Source organism: Schistocerca cancellata, chromosome 9, assembly GCF_023864275.1.
Source record: "Schistocerca cancellata isolate TAMUIC-IGC-003103 chromosome 9, iqSchCanc2.1, whole genome shotgun sequence".
Classification (NCBI taxonomy): domain Eukaryota; kingdom Metazoa; phylum Arthropoda; class Insecta; order Orthoptera; family Acrididae; genus Schistocerca; species Schistocerca cancellata.
The window spans coordinates 441,689,196-441,707,916 of NC_064634.1; the positions used below are offsets into that span (position 1 = coordinate 441,689,196).

Sequence of the window (18,721 nt, forward strand, 5' to 3'; positions counted from 1 at the left end):
AGTGTTCCTCAACGACCGTTCAACGAACATTGCGGCGAATGGGCCTCCGTAGCAGGCGACTGATTCATGCACTCACCCCGACTGCTGTTTATTAGAGACGAACGCTGGAATCTGCACAGCAATACCGCCACTGGACATCCACTGAACGGTGAAAGGTGGCCTTTTCAGATGAATCACGTTTTATGCTCTATCGGAAAGATGGCCGTTGACGTGTGCGATATGAAACGTCTGAAAGCAAACACCCTGCACCAATGGTCAGCAGGGTCCAGGCCAGAGAGCATTCCATGGCTAATCTTTACCATACTAGAAGGTATAGTGGATCAACACTAGTATGCATCTATCTTTGGACCCCTACATGTAGTTTGTTTTTCCTCGTCACAATGGCATCTACCAGTAACCTGTTACACAGCTCGCAGAGTACGTGCGCGATTCGGAGAGTGCACGGGTGAGTTTACTGCACTCCCCTAGCCACCAGACTCCCCGGGTTTAAAACCAACCGAGATGCTGCGGGCGACCTCGTTGGGGCTATTCGAGCCATGGATCCTCAGTCGAGAGTCGCAACACAGCTAGCCACGGCACTGAAGTCGACATGACTCCACATCCCTGTCGGTTCCATCCATCGGCTCTCTTCCGGCATATCTCACAGCTGTCACTGCTGCGAAAGGTTGTTATTCAGACTTTTGAAAGATCGTCACATTAATGTAAATAAACAATGTAAAAGCCATTGTACACACATAAATCAAAAGCTGAATATCTTAGTGTGAATTAGGTACGTAATGTTGGAAGTTGAACAGTCATTGATAGGTCAAAATGTACCACTGTTATTCATTAATCATTTCAGAGCCACAAAGGTAATGGTTCTAAATGAACGGAGAAGTTCGAAACTGGTAACCATTATCCCATATTGCCAGTGAAACAGACATTAAAAATAAAACAATAATAAAAAAGGATGACATAGTGTTCACGAAATCGTACTGGATAAATCTAGACGACCTTTATTCGAAGAATACAGTGCTACGTTATGCCGCTGACAGCTCCACACCCGGAGTTTATTCTATAGATATAACTTGATCTGTAATGCAACTTTTAAGTTAGCACGGAAAAAGATGACGTCCAGGCGAGGACGAGGATACTAAAAGGCTCGCAGTGGGTGAGGATGGAGACGGGAATTGGACGCAGTCAGCTTGAGAGCTTGCAGAAGTATTGAACAACCCTCTCTTCTTCTTCTTCTTTCGTTTTGACCATCTTAGGACCACTTAATTCGTTTCAGCTTCCTTTCTTCTGATCTTTCTTCTTTCCTCATATTCTTTCATTCTCATACTTTGCAACCTTCTTCGTTCTTATGCCCAAGATGATTTTGTTCTGGGTCTCGTTCTTTCCTCGAAAGCTTTGAAGGCCTGAATCTTGGATTTAAAAATCACCTTGTTGTATATATCTGGTTCCTGTATTCTCATTGTATCTCTTGGATCCATTGTACTTTGGTTTTCTTGTTCATCAGAAATTGTGCGATTTGCAGTGTTAACCTGTCATGGTCCATTCTGAGGATGTGTCTGAAGAACATGCTCCCTCTTTTCCTGCTGACGTCAGAATTTTTTTTATTGGTATACAGTTCCCAGTTGGCTCGGTTTCTAAATTGACCATCTTCTGTTCTTCGAGGTCCTAATATTTTCCTGAGAATCTTTCGTTCTATCAGTTGTAGCCTCTTGAACCCTCTGGTTCTTGCTAAGTTGAGAGTTTCTGCTGCATATAGAGCTTCAGGGCGGATCACTGTTTGGTAATGTTTCAATTTTTCATTTATCTAAATATTCTTCTTATTGTAGGTGTTGATAGTTTATATGCTATTTTGTTTATTCGTGCTCCCATTGCATCTTTTTCGACCAGTCCATTCTCCAAGATATCTGAATCTCTCCACCTTCTGAATTTTCCCTCCTATTGTCATCCATCTAGGAGCTGCCGTGATGTTTGCCATATATTGTGTCTTCTTGATAGATAGTCGTATTCCACCCAGTCCTTTCATTCCTTGTCGCCACTCTCTGATCACCTGGTCGAGGACACAGTTAAAGAGCAAAGGGGAGAGTCCGTCTCCCCGTCTCACCCCGGTTTTAATCTTAAATGTCTCCGACAGTTTTCCTCTGAACTTGACCTTGGATGTTATGTTGCTTAGGTTCTGCTTAACCAGTTCACTGGATTTTCTATCCAAGGTCGTCTCCCCTAAAATTTGGAACAGTCTGTGTCTGTCTACGAAATCACAGGCCTTCTTGAAGTATGTGAATGTAAGCAGGAACTTTTGCTCCTCTGCTTTTGATAAGCGATTATCAGTTTTAGATGCAGGATCTGTTCTGAGCATAATCTCTCCTTTCTGAAGTCTCCTTGGTACTCATCAGTCTGTGGATTTAGTTGTTCTTCTACTCTACTTACCAATGTTTTTGAGAGTACCTTATAGGTCACAGGTATTAAAGAAATTCCCCTGTAGTTCCCAGGTTCCATCTTATCTTATAGGATGTATTAGTGCCGACGTCCAACCTCCTGGAAGCTGCTCTTCTTCCAAGATTTTTGGTATAATTTTGTTTTAATTCTACGATCACATTCTCGTTCGCATACTTTACGAATTCTGCGGACTGGCGACACTGCAAGAAAGAAGTAAGTCATAAAAACTCCATCTGGCTCCTCTCACACTGGCCACCTCATTGAGGCCATTTCAGTTTAATCGCTGCTATGCGCGACTATCGAGTGTTTGAGCCACGCGGTTGAAACGCCGGGCACACAACTGACTGTGACCCGCGTGGCAAATCTCTGTGACAAGAGCTGTCTGTGCGAGCCAGTTATGAAATTTTTCTGTCCATTTTTTATCGAAAAGAAAATACAGACGTGAACAAAATTATTAGATTTTCGAAGTCCGGAACAAGTCTTTTACACATATCTTCTCAACCATTACGTTTTTCGATCTTATTGCTGTAATCCTAATTTCCTTAACCCAAACAACAGGACGACGTTCTACTTCAATGACGAAAAGCTCCACGTTGAGAGTGCAAAAAGCACAGAATTCTTTAAAACGACGCAGCAAGTGCACGTGATTAATCAATAACAAAGCGCTAATAAACGACAAAGTGCACAACCACGCGAGGCAACAATTTACCCCCCGCCCTCTGTAACCCCGGGCAACGGCCTTGCCGCAGTGGATACACCGGTTCCCATCAGATCACCGAAGTTAAGCGCTGTCGGGAGTGGCCAGCACTTGGATGGGTGACCATTCGGGCCGTCATGTGTTGTTCCCATTTTTCGGGGTGTACTCAGCCAATTGAGGAGCTACTCGACCGAATAGTAGCGGCTCCGGTCAAAGAAAACCATCGTAACGACCGGGAGAGCGGTGTGCTGACCACACGCCCCTCCTATCCGCATCCTCAGTAAGGATGATACGGCGGTCGGATGGTCCCGACGTGCTACTCGTGGCCTGATGATGGAGTGCTTTTTCTGTAACCGCGCTACTGGATTGCCATGTGTGAAGGAAGAGTCAAACTCGGCTGAATCGTCGCAACCAGTCATGCGGACCGCGAATACACAGCGGATTGCGTGGTAAAATCGATCTAACCAGGAACTGCGTTATAATGAAGAGAGTTACTCTCTCGCATAGCCCATTTGTGCGACTAAATCGCGAGTGTATAAGTTATCTAAAGTTCCGAGAGCATACGTTCCAGGACGACTCAAGAAACACATTACTAGCTTTCGCAAACATCGTTTGTAACCACCGTAATGGTGAAAGTAATTTGTCATTACATGGAAGCTTATATGGTAGCTCGGATAAATAATAAGTACTGAATCGAATCTGCGAGGAAGGAAAACTATGGCATAACCATAACGTCCGCAGAAATTTCTCCAAAAGAGGCAATATTCCGGAAGTTCCATTTCTGAAAAGAACTGATTAATTAAGTTTGAGAAGGCGTCGTGCCATAAGATTTAATTTTGACAGGAAGTACACGAAGTTTATTGTTTAGTAAACGTTTGGTAGTTAAGCAGTCAACATTTAAAAAAAATAAAAAAAGGGGCTACTGCTATATCTGTAATATAAGTACGTTTCGCTAGTATATCTAAACAACATCTTTTTATAGTATTAATATGAATGTGTATGAAGGAAGCCTTCGAAAACAACCTGTCAAATCGTTCAGTAGAACCATCTCTTCACAGCTTGGAACTCAATCAAAATGATTTTCAACTCCGTTGTTTGCCACGTTATTGCATATACATGGCAAGTGGATTGTAGAACTTATAACCATATACCTGGATAACGTGCAGTGTTTCACCCCATATGGTGTAAAAACAGTATAATTTTAAGAAGATACAAACGCCTTTTAAACCTCGTTGTTTCATCACTTTTTCCTCTTGGCGAAACCAGCAATTTGTCTACTTCCGTATTTGGGCCCTTAGATGAAATACAGGGGAATACACCTACAGTATAGCTTGAACATGCTTTTCACACTCTGCTTGGTCTGCTGTGCCAAACTGAATGAAGTCTTCGCAAGCCTTGGTGGGTCATATGCAGATTAAAATGTGCGCAAGTGAAGGAGCTATTTTTGTGAGAATTTGGGGATGGGGGTCATGCAGATAAAATGCAGACATGTTCATACTGTGCTTGGTGTTAGAACTGCTCGTTTCTATAATTCGTAACAGGCTGTACAAGGACCAATCAAATTCTCGAATCTCTTAACAAAAATTGTTACCATTTGGAATCCTATGTGACCTATCCAAGGCGTCTGATTTTGTCAACCATGAAATTCTGCTAAATAACGCAGACTATTATGGATTAAATGGAATAATGGGGACATGGATTAAATCCTACCTTACAGATAGGAAACTGACGGTAATGGAATCCCAACTTTATCCAAGTGGGGCACAGTCAACACTGGAGTGCCTCAAGGCTCGGTATTGGGACCCTTACTGTTTCTTATATTTATAAATGACCTCCCACACTGCACCACATTCTGAAATGCTTTAACTGTAATGGCGTCTCTCTAAATATAAAAAGAAAAACTCGTTATGTTTCATGTGGTACGTGAAGAACCGGGGCATATAAATATAGAATATAACGGATAACAAATACAGCAAGTGGACTCTCCCCGCCATTTCCTAGGACGAGGTGACTGTCGGGTGACTTAGGTTAGTGAAGGTAGCCCAAGTGCACTTTCTTTCCCGCCATTTTCTTAGGTTAGTAGAGATAGCCCAAGTGACCTATCTTCCCGCTATTTTCTTAGGTTAGTAGGGATATGCTGCATTGTCCTGATGGAATTTGAACTTCTGGGAGAGGCAGTAAGGTTAGTGGAGGTATCCCAATTGACCTATCTTCCTGCCAAAATTCAAATTTCCCACCAAAACCCGCCATCTTGGATGACGTCACGGTCGCAATCTTGGATGCCGTCATCGCCGCCATCTTGGATAACGGTATTTTGTGCCAGAATCACCCCTGTCCCAATACTCCTGGGGCACATGGATGGTGTAATAGTTCTATGTGAACCAACCTGTAGTTACAGATATGCTTGTTTGGGGTGCTGTTGCTTGGGTGTACAGTTTAGGCGCAACATGTAATACGTGCGTAATTCCGCGTACGGGGCGCCACTGCTCTGTAGCCTCTGCTACCTTTTGTAGGCATAATATTTACGTGTTTCTTTCTTGGAGGAGGAAGGGGGGAGATCGTAAGTCTGTTGCAGCTCCCTTATCGATCTGTGTGAAGTTGTTTATGAATGACAACTATAGCATATTTATTCGGAACTCTAGAGAGATCTCTTTCTCATCAAACAACAAATACCTGACCATTTAACTAGTTTTGTGATAGATCATTATATATGCAAGTACTGGTATGTTACAAACTTGGTTAAATGAGTTACACTAATGTTTTCATTGAATGAGACAGCAGAAGTTTCTGTGTTTTCTACTAGACTCTTGAACTCGTCTCAAGTATCTACCTGCCTCGAAATATCCTCACACTTACAGTTTGGCGATCTGGTTATTGCTCACATTAGACACGCTATTTCCCTAGACGACGACTAAAGTACATTTTCTCAATAGATTCAATACCATAGGCAAACTGGTCCCAATGACCTTACTATACTTGGGGAACTTAACATTGATGCATGCTCCAACAGCATTGTTAACATGTAACTTGTAGATGTATTAACTTCATACAATCTTAGAAATATAGTTGCCATGGATACCAGAGTCTCAGATTCTTGTTCTGCCAGGATAGACTATGCAATAATTAACAAAACTTCTGAAGATACTGCTAAGTTTCGTACCACAGATTTACATTATGCAGACCACCTTGCTCAACAGATAGAATATAGAAAAACAGCTCCTAAAATAATACCAAATACGCTTGAAAAGAAACGAGTTATGAGCAATAGTAACATCAACTCTCTGAAAATTAAACTAGCTGAGGAGAAGTGGGATCGAATCTACCATATGGAACGATCAGATAACACATGGGATGAGTCTTATGACATCTTACTGAGACATTTTGATTCCATTGTCCCATTACAGAAAAGCAGACAGGGCCAATACACAGAGCGGAAGGAATAACAAACTCAGACTCTCACCCATCTTTATTAAACTCAGGCAAAATATTCATGACCTGGATGTCCTGTACAAATCAACAAGACTGTACATTTTCAAACAAAAATATAACACTGTTAATAAAACCATTAAAACAAACTTTCAAACCTTAAGTCCACAGTAATGAAATCTCTCAAACTACAAATGTAAGAAAGACGTCATGGCAAATGATCAATAAGTAACGAAAAACCTCCACAACTAGGGACAATAAACCCTTATGCATTATACAGAATGGTAATATTATAAAAGCACCCAAACCATTACGTAACCTTCTTCATAAATAGTTCATATCACTAACAGGAAATCCAACAGACTGTCCAGGGCGGACGTATGGGCAGGCGGTGGGCTTTATGGAATGATTAGGATTATTTTTAGAGAAAGGCCATTTATGGTGAAAGTGTGTTGAAAGGGGTTACATAGGCCTAGGGAGGTGAGGGTGAGCCAGAGCTTAGAGTTTGGCGAAACTTTGTTCGCGAATCTACCGAAAGTTGTTGTCTGCCAAAACTAAGTCCACAGTGCCGCAGCACCGGGAGAAGCGGAAGATGTTCAATAGTACAGGTCGCGCATCCGACCCGAGGGTGAACAAGAATACCAGAGAGCGGGCCCGGCGACGGGCGGCCGGGTATATTCGACGCACCACGCGGCTTCCTCCGCCCGATTGGTCACAACCGAGCAAACCGTGCGGACGGCATGGAACTTTCCAGAGCGTTATCTGCTAAGCGACGTCTGGGGCGGCGTTACTTCGTAAGCACATGAAAGAGGTGCGTGATCAAGGTGCCCTTCCTCGCTGCTCACTTCCTGTTACTAGACCGTGAGACGAAAGAATTTACAGGCAGCTAATACTGCCGGCTGTGGCTTGGCCATAATGGAAAATTGAAGGCACGATTTAAAAGTTCATATAATAAAGTAAAATCTCCTACTGTCTGGCTCATCCTTTAAATTTTAGAAATGTGCTGAGAGATACTGAAGCACACTCCTCAAGCAGTGAGTTTTGAATTTAATGAGGTTAAAGAAAATGATATGAGAAAGATAATACTCACATTAAAGAACAAGTACTAAGCTGGATGGGATGATATGTCGAGTATAGTAGTTAAAAATGCATAAAAGAAATAGTTAAACCACTAATGCACCTCATAAACTGTAGCATTAGAGAAAGCACTCATCCTAGCAGTTTAAAAATAAGCATTGTTAAACCAGTGCATAAGAAGGGGAGTACAAAAGAGGTTTCAAACTACTGCCCAATATTACTGATCTCTACCTTTCGTAAGGTTTTTGAAATGGTTATTCCTTCTCAGATCACTGATTATTTTACAAAGAAGAAATTGGTAACAGAAACACAGCATGGCTTTTTGAAAGAGCAGTGCACAACTACTGCAGTTGCTGAATTTCTCTATAAAGTGTGCACTCTCCTAGACCACGGTATGAAGACAGCTGGCATATTCTTAGATCTTCCCAAAGTCTTTGACTCAGTCAGCCATGGGTTGCTCATCACAACATCAAGGACTCATCTATGCAATTACTGACCACATACTTGACAAATCACAATCAATGGACTGAACTTTCATTTAAAATAGATAACGATACACTTAAAGGAGTAAAGGAGCTTTGCTATTTGGGGAGCAAAATAACTGATGATGGTTGAAGTAGAGAGGATATAAAATGTAGACTGGCAATGGGAAGGAAAGCGTTTCTGAAAAAGAGAAATTGTTAACATCGAGTATTGATTTAAGTGTTAGGAAGTCGTTTCTAAAAGTATTTGTATGGAGTGTAGCCATGTATGGAAGTGAAACATGGCCGATAGTTTGGACAAGAAGAGAATAGAAGCTTTCGAAATGTGCTGCTACAGAAGAATGCTGAAGATTAGATGGGTAGATCTCATAACTAATGAGGAGGCATTGAATAGAATTGGGGAGAATAGAAGTTTCTGGCACAACTTGACTAGAAGAAGGGATCGGTTGGTAGGACATGTTCTGAGGCATCAAGGGATCACCAATTTAGTACTGGAGGGCAGCGTGGAGGGTAAAAATCGTAGAGAGAGACCAAGAGATGAATACACCAAGCAGATTCAGAAGGATGTAGGTTGCAGTAGGTACTGGGAGATGAAGAAGCTTGCACAGGATACAGTAGCATGGAGAGCTGCATCAAACCAGTCTCAGGACTGAAGACCACAACAACAACAACAGATAACGAGGTAATAAATTTCCAATCTTCTAGAGGTAAAGTAATCCATGGGGTACCACAGGGATCGATCCTTGGTCCCTTTCTCTTCATGTTTTATGTCAATGTCATGGCACAACCCTTCAACTCTTATCTAGTAACCTATTCTAATGATACCTCCTTCTTATTTTATGAAAAAGACTTCGAGACATCACATTCAGTTGCAACTAAGGGTGTGACGATAGTAACTGCATATAATCTACATCAGGGTCTAAACACCAACATCAGTAAATCCCAGCTACTAACATTCTATTTCTTTATTATGGTATAGAACTGTGGGGTTGTGTGGCAGATTTGCATCTGAACACGATATTAACGTTACAGAAAAGAGCTATTATGTTAATGAATGGGCTAAAGATCAGAGACTACTGTTGTGAAATATTTGTCTAACATAAATGTCTAACAGTGTATTCTTTGTATCTGTATAAATTATATATTTTCTGAATGGTAAAAACAAACTAAATAAGTGCAGTGATAGATGTAATTATGATACTAGAAGTAAAGGGAACTGCTTCAGGCAGAACAAAATTAAAAATAGCTGACAATAGTCCTTATATTAATGGGCAGATGTGGTTCAACAAGCTGCCACAAACTTTGAAAACTTGTAAACCAAAGCTGTACCAAAGAAAGTTTAAAGCATTCTTAGTAAATAAATGTTTATATTCATCCAGTGAATTCTAATCTGCGTGCCCTCTCTTGTAACACGTAATATAATTAGAATACTAAGACAAATACATGTACCATTACTGCACGTAAGTGCTATATGTAGTAATCTACTCAATCTATGTATGACGTTTGCGAAACACATCTGCTTGATGGCCTACACACAAAAAATGTAAATATATAAATAAACGTACGCGAATATACCCAGTATGCTCTGAAGTTGCTGCCAACTTAACTGAATGGGAACGCTATTGCGGGAATAACTAACCGCGGAATAAAATAGTGACGCACAACCTGCGCTCCAATTTAACCGATACTAAGTCTATTCCTCCGTTAGCTGACCCTGGAGTTAACCCAGATTGTGCAACTGGACCTATATGTTTTACCAGGTTGGTTTTCCCCATCCCTTCTTTGGAGTGAAGACAACCGAAAACACCAACAAAAGCTGTTCCCGCGCGCCATTAGAGAATGGTCTGGTAATAGAGTAAGACAGGACTTACGCAGTCTGTACGTGGTCTATATCAGAGCCTCACTATGTATAGAGATTTCCAGAGTACGTAAGCAGATGTAAAATGAATATGTCTCAGATCGTGAAAGACGTTTACCTATAGACCAGCAGTGAGTGTATCCAGAGTAGTGATGTTCACATCAAAAGAACACAGAAGAAAGTTTGTTTGCGTACCGTTGTCGACGAGTTGTAGAGTCGCACCCTGCAGCACTCAGCGGCCTGAAACACTACCCACAAGTTGAGTGTCGTGTGGCACCACGCAAACAGAATGGACACCCCACCTACCAGTCAATTTAATTCATGAATCGCCTGACGCTTCCGAGACTTACGTGCGGCCATTGTACGCTAATGGCTCCTCTAGCTCGCATAATTAGTTGGCCGGCAAGTCTTTCAATGGTAATTGGAACTCTGCGGACAATGAAAGCATCGCAAATCACACCATGCACGTCCCGAAGCGTTCCGAAATGAAAATTTGGTGCCTGGGCTAGACCTTCGTTAGGGGGCGGGAGAGCAATTCCTTAAGATACATCACGTTACGTGCGCGAATTGTCCTGCATGTGGCAGTAACACTAGGCAATTAAATAAGTGAACTTCGAACCTTTACAAGCTTAAATACACAGTATTTAATATTGCACAATAATATTTATTTAATAGTTCGTTATAAACCGGCTTCCGGCTTCTTAGGCCATTATCAGATAACTTGATACTAAACCGATAGTTCGCAAACTTCAGTGAGAGTTCATAGCTGTACAAAGATTGTTGCACAAAGATATGTGACATTTTGTGACTATACCGGTACAAAACACTAGCATAATGTAATACAGAAATAGACTCTGAACAAATAAATGTTATATTACTGTAATTTCAAGTATTAAAACTGTGTGAATGTATAAGCCAAATATTTTGTACAAATGAGTTATCGTACATCCTATGTCAGGCTATGTCATATGGACAAACTAATGAATTTAATGAACAGGCCGAAAAACGGGAGGGGGGGGGGGGGGGAGGGAGGAAGAAGTAAGAAGTCTATTGAATGTTGATTGTGGGACAGTTATAACAAGCTTATTGCATAATGTTCAGAGAAATAATAACTGGCTGCTCCTACTTCAGTAAAGGTGACCAATGGAACTGTGTCTGGTCATTAAGGACCAGGTCCGGGTTGCTTGCGTGGTGTTTATTAACAGCTAGAATTTTGCGAAGCTTTAGTTTTGTGCCTTTAGTTCCTCTATGGAGAACATCACATTTTATAAGATATGAATGACTTTCATTCAGAGCATGGTCACCAGGGACAGAATTTTTCTTTGTCAGTTTCTAACTCCTTTCATGCTCAGTCAGTCTAGTTGTTATAGCTCTTCCTGACTGAAGTACATATAAGTTGTCACATAGATCGCAGGAAATCCTATAACTTCCACTCCGTTCTAAGGGTGGAATCTTATCTTCACCGTTGAACAGGCGGTTGGGAACAGTGCCAAAGTCTGGAATATATTTGCTGGATTTTAGTTTCCTGGCAACAACCTGTTAAGTCCTACCAACATACAGTACTGGGGCCCATTTATTATCAATGTGATTTTGTGCTGTTTAAGGAGAGTAAAGGACTGCTGTTACCCAATGCCTCTTCTTTCTGCTGAGTGTGTTGTTAGTTTGGGTAGGACTATAACCATTGCAGTATGCTATGTCTTTAATTATTTTCATTTTCAAAATCTGGTTGGTTTGGGGTATAAATAGCAGGCAGTGCACCATGGAAAGGTAGCCTGCATGTTTATGTGTTATCAGGTGCATGGAACTGGGTGGTATTACTGCGTCTGCTGAAGTTATTTTCCTGTACATAGCAAATAAATACTGTTGGTTACTGATGTGAATGATGAGGTCTAAAAAGTTGATAGAGTCTCCTTCCAACTCCCTTGTAAATTTAATTTTACTGTCATGTGAATTCAAATACTGAAAAAAATTTATTTAATTGTCTGTTAGTACCTGCACACAGACTCAGCACATCATCCACATACCTAGTCTAATATTCTATTTTAAAACTTAGCGGCTCTTTATCTAAAAATATTTGCTCAAATTTATCTATAAACGTTTCAGCTAATAAGGGGGTCATTGGGGACACCACTGTTATCCCATCTGACGGACTGTATAGAGCCTGTTGAAATTGAAAGTAATTTTGCTTTAAGCATGTCTCAACTGCCAATCTTAGATCTTCTGTCTCCACTGGATTTCTTCCGGTTTTATGTAACAATTATGTTAAAATTTCCATTGCCTCTACAACAGGAATAACGGAAAGCAGGCTGCTAACATCAAATGATACTAGTTTTGAGCTAAGTGGAATGGGTACATCTTTCAGTTTCTTCACTAATGCAAGAGAATTATCAAAAGAACCTTTTTCCTTGTTACAAAAACGATATACGCTGTTTTGGTAAGATAATTTGTTCCTGAATCGTCTTCTTTTTTCTTTTCTTTTTACTTTCTTCTTCATTTGCCTATTACGTGCCTCTACTTTCTCTGGTTAGTTACTATTTGATCTCTTCACTTCTTACGTCATCTTACTTGATCTACAACACTATTTCCGCTATAGGTTGATAATTCATTAATGTTTCGAACATCCTATTTTCATTCATTGTTGCGACACAATCTCTCCATTTATTTCTGTACTCCTTCATCTGCTCATCTGCGCTTTTAAGTCTCAGTTATCGTCGATTGTTGTGTTCCTTAATATATCATGTAGGCTATAGTAAACCGATCTTCTTAAAAACCTCATTTCCTCTGCCAATATTCTTCTTCCAGTTCCAGCTGTTGTTGTCGAACTCTCATTAAGTATAGATGATATTGCCAGTATTTTTTAGAATTGTATTAGCGTTTCTCTCGTCATATTTCTATTCAGTGCCCTGTACGTGGTCAAATCAATACAAGGTGCGTCTGAAAAGTTCGGTGAATGGTATCAGAGAATAAAGAAACAAGAGTTACGAACAAAATACCTTTACTGGCCTTTGAAGCAATATTTGCTATAACACACACCTGACATCTATTGTAAAACTGTTGGAAAATGTCAGCAAGCACTTCTTGTGGAATCGCTCGAAATGTCCCAGTCACGCTTTGTTGGATATCCGCAACGTTTGCGAAGCGTAAACCTTTCAGGGCTAATTTATGGCGGGAGAGCGAAACGAAATCTGCCGGTGTCGAATCCCGCAGAATAAGCAGGGAGTTGAAGAAGTCACCTTGCACGGAATGAGAAAGTTGAGCACGAGGATCGCAGTAGGCAGATGAGCATTCTTGTGGAGAAAATTTGAGTGCCACTCCGGTACAGTTATAGGTGAGCCCGCTGGATGCGTTGCAGCACACATGTCAAACCTCCTTCGTAAGCATTCGCGTTGAAAGTTTGACCTCTGGTAGAAAATCGTGATGAATCAAGCCCTTGCTGTCCATAGTCGATCAACAATGTTTTTATTTTATCTTTTCTCAGCCGATGTTTTTGGGAGGCTGGGAAGACGAAGAACACAATACCATTGACTGTAGCTTGGTCTCCAGACCGTGTTGGTGCCACCGAGTCTCATCTTCTGCATGATGCTTTCCAAACACTGCAGATTCCGGTCAGACATGCCGATGAAATCTGTAGATTTTTCGATCCGAGATTGCTTCTGCTCATCTGTCAGCATGTGCGGTATAAACCGGGCAAAAATGTTCCGTCATTTCAAATGCCAATGTTCGACAGGGCTTACATTGGCTTTGCTTACCTTCAGCTCATCTGCTCTCATTCTGAAAGAGAGCCGCTGGTCATCCAGAGACACCCGTCGCACTCGTTCGATGTTTTCTGGGATTCTACTTATTGACGGTCGACCCAAACGCGGCTCATCTATGACACCTTCCTTTCTGTTGCTAAACGTTTTAAACCATTCAATGGCGAATTTTTTACTCGTTGCATTAACACCGTATGCAAGTACAAACATTCGACGAGCCTCCGTCGCCGTTTTCCGTAATTTGAAGCAAAACATCGTCTCAGCTCGTCGCCCCATTTTGCAATGACAGTTCTCCCACTGGCTCTGTTGACTTGGTCACAGCGTTACCACTGCTTCACTTTACCGATGTGCACGATAGGAGGCGCCTGTTAACATGTCACGCAATGTGTTTGCACGGGCGTCTCGTTCTAAACAGCGCAGTTTCTAACGTCATTCACCAAACTTTTCAAACGCACCTTGTATAACTGAATTTCTTTGTCAGTATGTCTTTTCCGTTTGTGAAAGAGATGATATCTCCCAGGAATTGGAATTCATTGAGTCTCTCTATTTTTTGGTAATTTATTACAATCTTGCTTGGGAGCGGGTCTTGCGCTTTAAAAGACATGATCTCTGTTATTTTGGGCATGGAATTGAGTTATAGCTCTAAGTAGTAATATTTAATTTGTAAATGTCCTTGTGAATGACATCCTCGCTGTCAGCTATCACAAGTTGGTCAGCAACGAAGAGTGTTGTCATTAGATAATTTGTTACCAGAAATTATTGTTTAAAACTCTGTTTCATTTATACATCGTCTCAAGATATCGTCAGCACAGATGTTACAAGAGCATCAGATTCATGTCGCAGTCCTAAAATGGGTGTTACATTGACATTCTCTTTTCCGGAAATGGCCATTTTCGTGTTGTGGTACAATTTTTAGATCAATCTTAGGAAGCGGTATGATAATCCTGCCCGACTAGCCGCACGGTCTAACGTGCTGCTTTCCGAGCGGGAAGGCGTGCCGGTCCTCGGCACGAATCCGCCCGGCATGTTAGTGTTGGGGTCTGGTGAGTCGGCCTGTCTGTGGATGGTTTTTAAGGCGATTTTCCATCTACGTCGGCGAACGTGGGCTGGTTTCCTTTATTCCGCCTCAGTTACATTGTGTTGGCAATTGCTGCACAAACCAAACACCACTTCTACGTACGCGTACACCATAATTACTCTACGACGCAAATATTTGGGGTTACACTCCTGTGGTATGAGACGTTCCCGGGGGGGGGGGGGGGGGAGGGGGGGTGCCAATGGGGGCCAAACCGTACTATAACCCTGGATTCGGTGTGGGGCGGCGGTGGGGTAAGTGGACTGCTGTGGCCTATTGTGGGGTTATGCAACATTGAGGGCTACTGTGGGATGAAGCCTCTCCATCGTTTCTGGGTCCCTGGTTTAATACATACAAGTAGTATGATATACCTCTCTTTTCTAGTATTTCGCATAACGTTCTTCTGGCTGTATTGTCAATAGCTGTCACGTAGTTCTACATGCTTTTGAATTATTTGTCGACGAGAAAAGTGGTCACATGATAGGACCTACCGATCCCAAACCCAGTTAGTCTCTCTAACAAAATGTTTTCTAAAATCACTGGTTTTATGTTATTATCTACGAAAATACAAGGCAGCTATGACTAAACTTACGCTACTTGGTAGGGCCCCATAACAAACGAGTGATGGTAGGACAATAAAACTTTAGGGAAACATTTATAAATACATGCGGAAGAGAAATAACGAACAAACCAGTGAAAGAAACACATTTTAATTTCCACACGAGAGATTAACATTCGTTAATTGCGAATCATGTTTACGTTCCAGGTTACAAACATTGCTCATTGTGACAACCACCTGCATTTACGAAAGCGTGAAAGTGATATCATTCCACACTTGCGTCCAGCTTTCTCAGCCATGACAACAGTAACTGCTTCAACAATTTATAGCGCAATTGGCCGTCGGCCTCTCCCAGGAACAGTCCCCAAATGCCGGCCCCTGTGACTGAGCGGTTCTAGGCGCTTCAGTCCGGAACCGCACTGCTGCTACGGTCGCAGATTAGAATCCTGCCTCGGGCATGGGTGTGTGATGTCCTTAGGTTAGTTAGGTTTAAGTAATTCTAAGTCTAGGGGACTGATGACTTCAGATGCTAAGTCCCATAGTGCTTAGAGCCATTTGAACCATTTTTTGAGTCCCAAAATCGCCAGTTAATTCGAGCTTTCGAATCACGATCTTCAACTCGTGCGGAAAGAGAACCTCTCCGTATTCCTTTAATGCGGCGATACTCGCGAAAAGCAACAGCACGGTTGCTTTTGTTTTGATAAAACAGCTTTACGAGTAAAGCCAAGCTCATGTTGTTCAGACCCTTGCTGACTGTCTGCAAATGTAATCAGACTGATGATTGCGTTTCAACCCTACGTTGCCATTCCAGTAGCATCGGTACCTAACGGGAAATCGTGACCCTACCACTTCTAACAACGAAAATCATGCAGCACACAGTCTGAACATCATTCCTATGGGTACCCTTATGGTAAATAGTTTTCCGTCTACTGCGGCCCGAGTAGCGAAAGAATAATTACACAGGATGTTCGGAAATTCCCCTTACAGATTCCTAGGACTTGTAGAGGGGAATGAGTACATAATATTTTGAATAAGAACCCATGTCTGGAAACGTACCGTTCAGATGCTTAACTTACTTCTGTTTGAGGAATTGAATTAGGCGTGAAATAGACAATTATTAGGTAACAATACGAAAGGAAACGTAACAGAACATTCTTACATCACTTAAACGCATTTGTCTGTATTAACCTTTAAACATTACGTGTTTATCTGATTCCAAAACAAAAAAGAACCAAGCGTCCTTTACGTGCAGAACAGTACTGATGCATTACAATAGCGGCTTGATGGGGCCAAAGCCGACGTTAATATAGACATTCTATCTACGACGTATGTTCTGGTACACACTGAAACCTTCCCGTCTCCTCTATATCTCTTTTGTTACGCAGCCTTCCCTTCTACAACAACCTACGAAACCTTCCCTTAAGGCCGGCCGGAGTGGCCGCGCGGTTAAAGGCGCTACAGTCTGGAACCGCACGACCGCTACGGTCGCAGGTTCGAATCCTGCCTCGGGCATGGATGTGTGTGATGTCCTTAGGTTAGTTAGGTTTAAGTAGTTCTAAGTTCTAGGGGACTTATGACCACAGCAGTTGAGTCCCATAGTGCTCAGAGCCATTTGAACCTTCCCTTAGGATTTCTATCTCTTGCTTAATAATAACAAATGAAATCTTCCCTTTGAAATTAATTCTCTTTCTCAATCTTCGCATGCAAATTTAAATGCTGCTTATTAAAAGTGATTTTCTGATTATTTCGACGAAACATAGAGTGTGTCGTCGTCATGGCCCTCAGTCGTTACCTGCAATAACCTAAAACTGTTCCTTACCTTTTTTACTGTTACTGGATCGTCATCTGACTGCTACATCGCACTGCGACATGAATATACTTACTGCGTTTTACTATACTCTATTAGCTGCTGGTGGGCTGTCATAATAAGTGGCTGTATTTATTACCAAAGCTGACGTAATTCTTTAATAGCAAAGCTGACATTATTTTTTAATTAATTTGACTGAAGTTACGTAATTCATATTTAAACTTTTTCTTGACAACAATAAAATTTTGCAAAGTTTTACGTTGACGGTTTCTGGGATGGATTGTAATCAATAATCCAATATTGCTGGCAAAAATTAATTATATTCTGAATGAAATGATTTTACAAACGTTCAAATGTAACTTACTTTTTACAATAATCTTACAACTAGCATTGCGCAAAGATACCTTCAGTAGTCTCGAGTTTCTAAAAAAAAATAATTCAATAACATTAATTCCTCTTATGATAATAGTTAGCTGATGTCTCTGTACAGCCGTTTATAATCTCTTGTAAATCATAGCTGGTGGCTGGCAGACACACCGCTCCTCTCAATCTCTCGCTTCAGACCTGCTACCGACTCGCTTCACATCTCGCTTACTACTGACTTCCTACGAACGCTAAAGTGCGGTCTCTCCCGCCAACAATGCTTTCTGGTGCAGACAATCCCTGCTACCATTACAAAATGTATCATTGCGCGGTCTTTCCCGCTCTTTTCTTAAAATGTATCCATACGCGGTCTCTCCCACCCTTTTTTAAAATTATATCGGTGTGCGGTCTCTACTGCCAACAGTACTTTGGTGCAGACATTCCATGCTACCACAATTATTTCCGACATGACAAATATTAATTATTCCTACTTAATCCTATTAATAAAATATAAACATCTTTCATAAATTGTGGTTTGACAATAGACAATAGAAATATACACGTCTTACAACACTCTCCATCCCACCTGCTGTGTCTTCAGTTTCTAGTGCAGTGGCGAGAACTTGTGGCAGTGGATCTCCCTCTGTCTCGTAAATTAAACTTTGCATACAATGCCGCAAGAAGTAGTCCATAGGAGTTCCGCGATCGCGATGGCCACGCGGCTGGGACACCTTGGCCTATTCGTCTTTAACCATATCGTCTGTTGAGACCTCTCCGAACTGCACGTGAGAAACGAGATGGTGCACCATCATGCTGAAAGCACTTTTCCTGACGGACATAGCTTCCAAGAACGGGTCCAATACGGTTTGTAGGCAGATGAAGTATGCAGGACCAGTTAGTTTGAGTGGAACGAGGTATGACACAATTACATGACGGTCTAGAATACCTGCCCACACGTTAATACCAAATCGGATCTGAAATCTCTGAACAAGCGTGACATGAAGGTTTTCGCGTGTCCACACAGGGCTATTTCGAGAATTCAGAACACAGTCCCTAGTCAACCTACATTCATTCGCAAACAGGATTCGACGTGGAAACAGGGATGCGTTAATGCAGCGGTGCAGGAACCACGTACAGTAGGCAATGCGTTGTGGGAAATGGGCTGGATCCATAGCGTGTACCATTTGTAAGTGGCACA

The 18,721-nt window shown here is 41.7% G+C and overlaps 1 protein-coding gene and 1 pseudogene across 1 annotated transcript in view; one reads left to right on the forward strand and one right to left on the reverse strand.

Annotated features, from left to right (window-relative positions):
- LOC126100464 (fatty acid synthase-like) overlaps positions 1-10,244 on the reverse strand; it is a 443,119-nt gene extending 432,875 nt beyond the window's left edge. Inside the window, exon 1 of the mRNA XM_049911071.1 lies at positions 10,163-10,244. The gene's annotated coding sequence lies outside the window, so the exon portion shown is untranslated. The remainder of the gene's footprint in view (positions 1-10,162) is intronic.
- LOC126102355 (5S ribosomal RNA) lies at positions 3,158-3,275 on the forward strand (annotated as a pseudogene).
- Positions 10,245-18,721: the final 8,477 nt, after the last annotated feature.